This window comes from Scyliorhinus torazame, chromosome 6, assembly GCF_047496885.1.
Source record: "Scyliorhinus torazame isolate Kashiwa2021f chromosome 6, sScyTor2.1, whole genome shotgun sequence".
Lineage (NCBI taxonomy): Eukaryota > Metazoa > Chordata > Chondrichthyes > Carcharhiniformes > Scyliorhinidae > Scyliorhinus > Scyliorhinus torazame.
In genome coordinates, this window is record NC_092712.1 from 312,653,561 (window position 1) to 312,664,549 (window position 10,989).

The window sequence follows — 10,989 nt, forward strand, 5'->3', positions numbered from 1 at the left end:
TTCTTGTGGAGAGAAGAAATGGCAACCAGGAGCCAAGGCTTCGGCCTATTTTCTGCAGCGGTTTCAAGAGTTTTCCTCTGCTGGCAAGATCAAAGATCGGTGAAGTCTATGAAGGCAAAGTGGAATGATCTCTCTTCACAGCACTTCTGCAACTGTAGAAGTGGGAAAATCCCGTTCACTGCCAGCTCTGAAGCCACACTGAGACTCTTGTAGATGCATGGTACCTGGTCAGAATGGTGCGAGTTAATACCTTTGCCACAATACTGAACATGGAGATGCCTCTCGTTTCTACAGTCACTGTGGTCCTCTTTGTTTCTGTGACTATCACACGTCTTGAGGCACAAATCTTTCCTGCCGGCAGAGACACAAACATTCACAAACATGCTGCAGCAGAGCTGGGTTTCCACATTTGATGATATCTGATGGAGTGCCATCATTTCCTGGGGCCTTACCTATGGCAAGACATTTAAATGGCCTTGTTGAGCTCTACTGTGGTGGGCTCGCTGTCCAGCTCCTTCATGCCAGGAAGGTCTACAATGGACGATGTTAGCTCTCCATCCACCTTTCCATCTGCTTACAGTGTTCAAGAGGGTTAGTTGGTTGCCGCTGGTCCTGTTGCCTCCTTGATTCCTTCATACAACGCTTTCATCCTCGGATTCAGCAACTGATTGTTTGCTATTGCAGTGTTTCAATCTGCATTGATTGACACAGTGCAGGGCAATCTACTGATACTTCATTCTGGCAGCTCAGAGCATCAAGGTGTTTTGTGAGGACTCGCCTCTTGGTGGCAGTAACTGCTTCCATTTCAGTCCAATAAGTCTCCCACCAGTCAGCTTTTCTCTCGTCTCCTTTCCCACATGTAGTGAGTGCAGATATGCACATGGTGTTGCGCAGCTCACCCCACTTTGACACCACTTTCTGTCTTTGGGCGTTGTGGTCTGAAAGAGCCTGATCGAGAATGTTGAGGAACTCCTGGGTTTTTTTTTTCTGGGTAAGTGGTTCGGTGGGTGTTGACCCAAGGAACACCTTCCTTGAAGTGGTGTAGTTTCCTTGGCTGAAGCTTGACCTTGCTACACATCAGTGAGTGGTCACTGATACAGCACTGATAGCTGCAAGTGATGAGAACACTTGAGGGTGATACGCCTGCTGATGCTGATATCTAACTGGTGTCTGTAGCATGATCCAGAATGTCTCCAGGACACCGTGTGGGATAGCTTGGTTTGGAAGTAGCTGTTTGTCAGACAACAGTGGTAGCAGCATAGCTCCAGCAACTTCTGTCCGTTTTCACTCATCTTGCCAATTTCATTGTGCCCTCTGCATATTGACCAAGCTTTGTAGTCGGTACCCACCCTTGTGCTGAAGTCCCCGAGAACAGGGTTTTTCAAAGTGCGGGTCACGACCTGTGAGTGGGTGTCGGTAGGTGCGGTGGTCTCAATCATGGGAGAAGGGACCAACGGCTGCTACCGGCTTTTAAATTGTGAATGGCATCCACTGGCGCCTTTTAACTGAAAATAAATTAGACTGTGCAGTCTTCTGGCCAGAAATGGCAGCAGTGAGCACATCACGAGCCCTGCGCATACATTTCACATCCAGCGCCCTCTCTACATGCTTTTAAAAAAAAAAATTGAGTGCCAAATTCATTTTTTCCAATTAAGGGGCAATTTAGCATGGCCAATCCTGCACATCTTTGGGTTGTGGGGGTGAAACCCACGCAAACCTGGGGAGAATGTGCAAACTCCAAACAGACTGACCCAGAGCCAGGATCGAACCTGGGACCTCGGCGCAGTGAGGCAGCAGGGCTACCCACTGCGCCACCATGCTGCCCCCTTCTCTACGTGCTTTTGACGCAAAATCACGAGGAGAGCTGCTTCCATTTTCTAGCTGCTGGCAAGCAAGGCAGGAGTCCTGTGCAGAACAGTGGTAGTGTTAACTCTGGGTGTCCAGAGCTTCAGGGCTTCTGGTTAACACCTACAAAGGAGAAACTTGACTTGGGAACAAAGCAATATAAAAATGATTTCTTGAAGTATGGTTTGTCAATTGTGCCAATACAAATAAGGATGCAAAGCCTGTGTGTTATACACAGGGAAGTACTGGCAAATGAGAGGAGAAGTTTCAGATTTTGAAAGAGAAGTGGGTGAAAAACTACTTTTGAGGTTGAGACTTCAAGAGTCCGTTATTAACTTAACAGCTGACTCCAAAACACTGCTGCTGTACCAGATGTGATAGCACATTAAAAACACGGCAGAAGTCTATGAGGCTGTCAGCATTTTGGAGTAGCATATCCCAGGAGTGTCCAGTGCTGAGTAAAACAAGCATTTTGTTGCTATTGTCCTTCACGATGGCCTACATGTGAGGTTGGTTTCCGCAAAGATGAAGATGACACCAAGGAGATGGCTGAATACTGTACCTGATATGCACATTGGCTTCTCCTTTGAAGCTGATTCAAGTGAGCACCAAGCAGGCTCCCCTTTCCCATTAAAGGTAAGCGACCGTGGCGTGTGTTGCGAAGGTTGGCCGGTGTGGGTCCAGGGGAAAAAACGTTCGAAAAACACTGCTTGAGGATACAGTCTCGTGTTCCTGGGAATTCTGCTGATGGAAGCACTAAATGCCTATCTAATGGGGAAGTTTGATTTAGCTGTAGGTATTACTACTGGTAAACATATCTTAGATCATTGTTCTGCCAAACCATTAATACAATCAGTGTAGCAAAGCAAAGATTATAGTTCTTTATGAACACAGTTGTTGAATGAATTACTGTATAGGTAAAATCCCTGTTTTTAAGTTTTAATCTGTTTACGTAAGATGGAACACAGGACTAAAAGAATGATCGATAAATTCAGGTATACTGCAGGAACAATCGAGTTCAGAGACTCCAGAATGTTACAACACACTAAATCTAATATTTTATTAAATGAACAAAGTTTAGGCTTCATACACAAGGTAGATTATTGTTTGAAGGGGTAGGGGTGAAATCTTGATCTTGAAATTGGGTAGGTGGTAGTGGTATTGTCACTGGACTTGTAATCCAGAAATCCAGGGTACTCCTCTGGAGACCCGGGTTCAAATCCCGCACGGCAGATGATGACATTTGAATTCAGTAAAAATCTGGAATTAAAAGTTTAATGACGACTGAAACCATTGTAAAACTCAGCTGGTTCACAAATGTCCATCGCTCCTTTAGGAAAGGAAATCTGCCAACCTTTGGCCTGGCCTACAAGTGACTCCAGATCCACAGCAATGTGGTTGTTGACTCTTAAATAAATGCTGGCCTAGCATGAATGAATTTTTTTTTAAATCATAGAATGGTTTCAGCACAAGTAGGCCATATGACCCATAATAATATAATCTTTATTAGTGTCACAAGTAGGCTTACATTAACACTGCAATAAAGTTACTGTGAAAAGCTCCTAGTCGCCACACTCTGGCGCTTGTTCGGGTACACAGAACGAGAATTCAGAATGTCCAATTCACCTCACAGCACGTCTTTCAGGACTTGTGGGAGGGAACCGGAGCACCCGGAGGAAACCCACGCAGACACGTGTAGAATGTGCAGACTCCGCACAGACGGTGACCCAGCCGGGAATCGAACCGTGACCCCGGCGCTGTGAAGCAACAGTGCTAACTACCGTGCTAACTTTTGCCTGCAGCTCTCAAAATGCCTTCCCTTCAGTTCCCTTTTGTAAGCCACAATTTACTCTGCCTCCACCACGCACTCAGGCAGCGCACTCCAGAACCAAAGCGCATGCTTTGGATTATCCCCCAGCCGCCCCCCCCCCCCGCCCCCCAGAGGCATCGTACACCCCCAGCCCCCCACCCCCTGCGAGGCGTCGTACACCCCCAGCCCCCCCCGGAGGCGTCGTACACCCCCAGGATCTTGACCCGCCAATTGGAACAGTTTGTCACTATTCACTCAGGACTTTGAATGCCGCTATCAAATCGCCTCTCCAACGAAAACGGTCCCAACCTCTCCAGTCTGTCCATGCAACATAAGGTCCTCCATCCCCAGAACCATTCATGTAAATCTTTTCTGCACCCCCTCTTTAAAGCTTTCACATCCTTCCTAAAGTATGGTGACCAGACTGGGCACAATTCTTCAGCGCAGGTTGAACCAATGTTTTATAAAGGTTCATCATGACCTCCTTGCTTTTGTACTTAATGCCTTTGTGTATAAAGCCCAGGACGCTGTGTGCTTTACTAACCGCTTTCTCAAGCTGCCCTGCCACCTTCAATTATTCTCATCACACACACCCCAGGCCCCTCAGCTCCTGAAGCTCTTTGAGAATTGTATCATTTATGTTGCCTCTCCTCATGCTTAGTACTGGAACATGTCTCTTCACACTTCTGTGCTTTAATATCCGTTTGCCATTTGTCATCTCCCGTTCCGCCATGTCCTGTCGAAGTTTATCACTCTACCCCCTTCACAACATTCCCGAGTTTTCTGTCATCTGCAGAATTTGAAATTATGTCCGGCTCACTCAAGCCTCCATCAAGAAAAGCAGCAGTACCGATACCAACCCTGGGGGGGAGCCCTCTTCACTGTACACCTAGCTCCAGTCAACCAAAAACAACCGGTCAACACTAACTCACTCACTCCTTCTTCTGTCAGTCAGCCAACTTCAAATTCACGCTGCCATTGTCCCTTCTATTCCATGGGCTGAAGAAGGGAATTAGGGGCTGTCACATGGGCTTGCTGATCCTTCCTCTATTTTTTAACCTCCTTATATTTTGCACCATTAACCAACCTCAGATTCCTCACTTTGGGGATCCAGCTTTGATTAGAACATTTCCCATCTACTTGAGTATAATTTGAGAGGCCTTTTGTTTCAATTTGGGGATTTTGCTTCCACAGAAATCCGGCATTGTGGTTTTGGGAAGCCTCTTCCCCACTTTATTGGGGTGGAGCTGGGGTCCTGTCTCACATTGCGACACCTACACCCACCTCTCTGTGGGAATGCTCCAAGCAAGCTGCACCAGCAGGATTTCCTCCCCGCTGTCAAACATTTCTGACTGACCTCTTGGGCATGCCCCTTGCCGCCGCCCAATTCCAAAACCTCAGTGTTGACTACACAGCCTTCAGCTGTGGGATCCGACTCTGGAATTCCCTTCCACAAGCCACTCGACCTGTCCTCTTCCCATATCTCTGGACTCCCCGTCTCTTTGACCAAGCCTCTGATCGTTCTTCCCTCCACGGTGAACATTTTCCTGATGCCTATTCATGTAGATCTTTTAACATGCTGTACAAATGGATATTCGTGTAGGTTATAAAATCCTCACTATTGGTTTTTTGTTTTAATTTAGAGTACCCAATTCTTTTTTTCCCAATTAAGGGGCAATTTAGTGTGAACATCCACCTACCCTGCACATCTTTGGCTTGTGGGGTGAGACCCATGCAGACATGGGGAGAATGTGAAAACCACACGGACAGTGACCCAGGACCAGGATGGCACCCGGGTCCTCGGTGCCACGAGGAAGCAGTGCTAACCACTGCGCCACCATGCCGCCCAAAATCCTCCCTATTCCCACAAACAGCAAAGTAATATTCGCCAGATAATGTGCACTGTACTCAGTGATGTTGTTTGAGGGTCCCAGGTTCGATTCCCGGCTTGGGTCACTGTCTGTGCAGAGTCTGCACGTTCTCCCCGTGTCTGCGTGGGTTTCCTCCGGGTGCTCCGGTTTCCTCCCACAAGTCCCGAAGGACGTGCTGTTAGGTGAATTGGACATTCTGAACTCTCCCTCTGTGTACCCGAACAGGCGCCGGAGTGTGGTGGCAAGGGGCTTTTCACAGTAACTTCATTGCAGTGTTAATGTAAGCCTACATGTGACAATAAAGATTATTATTATTAACCTAAATTTCAGCTTTTTAATGTCCATTTTTAAAAATAAGGGGCAGTTCCAGAAAATTCTATACAGAATACAATTCATGCTTAAAGTTAGGAATTTGACATGCCTTTGCGAGATGACACCACGTCCCTTATTGTAACTATTGTATGATTCTATTGTACACGTATCGGGGTTTTGTACGAGATCCTATAAAAATAATGCCTCAAGTTGCTCAGACCTGAATTTGCAGTCTCTTTAAATTAAGTCATCATCGGAGCTGCCAAAAATATCCAAGTTACTTGTGCAAATCAGCAGCAGTCACAAATCAGCGGAACATTGTGTGGGATCTTTCTATTCCTTTCTCCCACATCCTCTTATCTAGTTTTCTCTTGAATGCATCGCCCTGTGGGAGTGAGACCTATTTCACCACTCTGTGTCTAATGAAGTGTCTCCTGAATTCCCTCTTGGATTTATTGGTGAGAATAATACATTTATGGCCCCCAACTCTGGTCTTGCTCACAAATGACACGTCCATATCTACCCTATCAAATCCTTTCATAATCTTGGAGGCTCTGTCAGGTTATCCATTAGTTTTCTGTTTTAAGAGGAAAGAACCCCTTTAGCCAGTTCAATCTTTCCCCATAGGTATGATCTCTCTCAGTCCTGGAATAATTCTAGCAAATTCTTTTTGCACCTTTACCACTGCCTTGGTTTGTATAGTCTCACAGTGTTGGGCAGATGCCTGTAGATGTGTTTATGCAGAAGGCTAGGTTTCCAGTTCTACCCCTAACTTACTTCAATCATTGAAGTTAAAAAAATGATGGATTTTGTTTTTCACGATCAGATCGGATTAAGTTTTATTGTGTAGCCATCTGGGATGGCCACTTCCCGATTACAAAATGGACACTTTGCAAAGGTTGCAGGGAAAATGGACAATACTGAGAAAACAAGCAGGGGCAGGGTTTGTCTGTTGATTGGAGCCGCAGCTCCCAGACAAGACCGAAACTGCAAAGCCATTAGCATACTAATGGGCCATCCCCGGGGACAAAAGAGTAACATTTGAGTAAACAATACCAAGGCAGACAACCCGGCGTCAAAGGAGACCAGAACAAAGCAGGCCAACGGCCACCTAGGACACGCCCAGCCATCAGGGCACCCACCCCTTTATTGGAGGAAATCGATAGGAACGATTGAGAAACGGCCCAATTAATTGGGGCCAAGTTCAAGGCCCGCCCAAAAGCGCGCGAAGCCCCCTTTGGGTATAAGAAGGATCCCCCAAAAGAGAATTGTTATCTTGGACCCGGCTCTCACCGAGGAGAGACCTGCCAAAGTTGCACCAGAACAAGTAAGTCCAAGGTCAACGCACGCTACCAGACAGACGCTCTTAGCTGTTATTCCATACCAGTTCCACCCCAGCAGCCTCAGAACCGAACAATGGCCATTGTTCCTCTGACTGAGTGGGCGCCTGAAGCTAAGTATAGGCTTTAGCAGTAGTGATAGTTTAGTCTGTAGTATTTGTGCATGATTATATTTAACTGTGTGTGTAAATAAATAAGCATTTGACTTTGAATTAACTAACTGGTGTATCGAGTCTTTGATCAGTATTCGGGTTTGAACCTTGTGGCGGTATCGAAAGATACCTGGCGACTCTAGAGCAAAACGTAATTAGAATTAAGGAAGGCGACCATATTGGCCGCCATATTCAGAGCCAAATAAAGAGAAACACAATTAGCAACAATTGTCACGCATTTTTTTTGTATTTGTTCATGGGACATGGGCATCACAGGCTGTGCCAGCATTTATTGCCCATCCCTAATTGCGTTTGAGGGGAAGGTTAAGAGTCAACCACATTTCTGTGGGTCTGGAGTCACGTGTAGGCCAGATCTGGTAAGGACGGCAGATTTCCTTCCCTAAAGGACATTAGTCAACCAGATGGGTCTTTACGGCAATCAGCAATGGTTTCATAACCATCATGAGATTTTTATTGAATTCAGATTTCACCATCTGCACTGGTGAGATTCGAACCCGGGTCCCCAGAGCGGTATTCTGGGTTTCTGGTCCAGTGACAATATCACTATGCCACCGCGTCCCCATGTACCGAGGTACAGTGAAAAGTATTGTTCTGCGTACAGGCCAGACAGATCGTTCCATACATGAAAAACATAGGGCATACAATGTAAATACATAGACATAGTCACCGGGTGAAGCATACAGTGTGCACTACTCAGTAGAGAAGATGTGTGAAGAGATCAGTTCAGTCCATAAGAGAGTCATTCAGGAGCCTGGTAACAGCGGGGAAGAAGCTGTTTTTGAACCTGTTAGTTTGTGTTCTCAGACCTTTGTATCTCCTGCCCGATGGTAGAGGTTGGAAGAGAGAATGCCCCGGGTGGGAGGGGTCTTTGATTATGCTGCCCACTTTCCCAAGGCAGCGGGAGGTGTAGACATAGTCAATGGATGGGAGGCGGGTTTGCCTGATGGATTGGGCTGTGTTCGCGACTCTCTGTAGTTTTTTATGGTCTTGGGCCGAGCAGTTGCCATACCAGGCTGTGATGCAGCCAGAGAGGATGTTTTCTTTGGTGCATCTGTAAAAATTGGTCAGAGTCCATGTAGATATGCTGAATTTCCTTAGTTTCCTGAGGAAGCATAGATGCTGTTGTGACACCTCTGGCTATAATAATCTGCAGTGGCGATCATGTGCTGACTGTACGGACTTGGGCGGAGAGATGGCAGATGGAGTTTAATCCGGACAAATGTGAGGTAATGCATTTTGGAAGGTCTAATGCAGGTAGGGAATATACAGTGAATGGTAGAACCCTCAAGAGTATTGAAAGTCAAAGAGATCTAGGAGTACAGGTCCACAGGTCACTGAAAGGGGCATCACAGGTGGAGAAGGTAGTCAAGAAGGCATACGGCATGCTTGCCTTCATTGGCCGGGGCATTGAGTATAAGAATTGGCAAGTCATGTTGCAGCTGTATAGAACCTTAGTTAGGCCACACTTGGAGTATAGTGTTCAATTCTGGTCGCCACACTACCAGAAGGATGTGGAGGCTTTAGAGAGGGTGCAGAAGAGATTTACCAGGATGTTGCTTGGTAAGGAGGGCATTAGCTATGAGGAGCGGTTGAATAAACTCGGTTTGTTCTCACTGGAAGGAAGGAGGTTGAGGGGAGACCTGATAGAGGTCTACAAAATTATGAGGGGCATAGACAGAGTGGATAGTCAGAGGCTTTTCCCCAGGGTAGAGGGGTCAATTACTAGGGGGCATAGGTTTAAGGTGAGAGGGGCAAGGTTTAGAGTAGATGTACGAGACAAGTTTTTTTACGCAGAGGGTAGTGGGTGCCTGGAACTCGCTACCGGAGGAGGTGGTGGAAGCAGGGACGATAGTGACATTTAAGGGGCATCTTGACAAATACATGAATAGGATGGGAATAGAGGGATACAGACCCCGGAAGTGTAGAAGATTGTAGTTTAGTCGGGCAGCATGGTCGGCACGGGCTTGGAGGGCCGAAGGGCCTGTTCCTGTGCTGTATATTTCTTTGTTCTTTGTTATTTGTACCGACTTATCAGCTTTGTCCCTCATCAGATATCGCGTGTGCCCCCCCCCCTTGAAAAAAAACCCAGGAATATTTCAAAGAGAAAACCCTTTGAAATGGGCGTGGAGGAAAATTGGATGTTTTTTTAAAGTATTCATTCGTGAGATGTGGATGCCACGGGCAAGGCCAACATTTGTTGCCCATCCCTCATTACTCTTTACATAGAAACATACATAGAAATTAGGAGCAGGAGGAGGCCATTCGGCCCTTCGAACCTGCTCCGCCGTTCATTATGATCATGGTTGATCATCAAGTTCAATACCCTGATCCCGCCTTCCCACCCATATCCCTTGATCCCATTAGCCCCAAGAGGTATATCTAACTCTTCCTTAAAATTACACATTTTGGCCTCAACTACTTTCTGTGGTAGCGAATTCCACAGATTCACACTCTCTGGGTGAAGAAATTTCTCCTCACCCCACTCCCCACCATCAGAAACATTCAATCTAAATCTATCCTGTTAGAATGTTGTATGTTTCTATGAGATCACCTTTCACTCTTCTAAACTCCAGTGAATATAATCCTAACCGACTTCGTCTCTCCTCATATGACAGTCCTGCCATCCCAGGAATCAGCCTGGTAAACCTTCGCTGTACTCCCTCCATAGTCAGATAAGGACACCAAAACTACACACAATACTCCAGGTGCGGCCTCACCAATGCCCTATATAATTGCAGTAAAACATCCATATTCCTGTACTCAAATCCTCTCGCAATGAAGGTCAACATACCATTTGCCTTCTTTACTGCCGGCTGTACCTGCGCGCTTACTTTCAGCGACTGATGCACAAGGACACAAGGTCTCACTGAGTATTGGCCTCTCTCAATTTACACACGTTCAAATAATAATCTGCCTCCCTATTTTTGCTACCGAAGCGGATAACTTCACATTTATCCACATTATACTGCATCTGCCATGCATATGCCCACTCACTCAGCCTGCCCAAATCCCACTGAAGCATCTCTGCATCCTCCTCGCAGCTCACCCTCCCACCCAACTTTGTATCATCTGCAAATTTGAAGACAATACATTTACTTCCCTCATCCAAATCATTAATATATAACGTGAACAGTTTGGGTCCTAGTACACATCCCTGCGGTACCTCACTAGTCATTGCTTGCCAATCAGAAAAAGACCCATTTATTCCAACTTTTTGCTTCCTGTCTGCTAACTAGCTGTCATTGCAAGATACTACCCGCAATCCCATGCACTTTGGGGGAGATTCTCCAATATTGATGCCAAGTGTTCGCGCCATTGTGAACGCCATCGCGCTCCACGACGGCGCGAACAGGGCCCGGGCACGACTTATTCTGGCCCCCATGGGGGGCCAGCACGGCGCTGGAGCGGTTCACGCCGCTCCAGCCTCCTTCGCCGCGCCAACCCGCGCATGCGCAGTTGGGTCAGCTCAATCCTGCGCATGCGCAGTTGGGCTGTGCCATCCTGCGCATGCGTAGGGAACGTCTTACGCGCGCCGGCCCCGACCCAACATGGGGTCGATGTTCAGGGGCCGGCCGTGGTGGAAAGTAGGCCCGGGGGGAGGAGAGGCCGGCCCGCAGATTGGTGGGCCCCGATCGTGG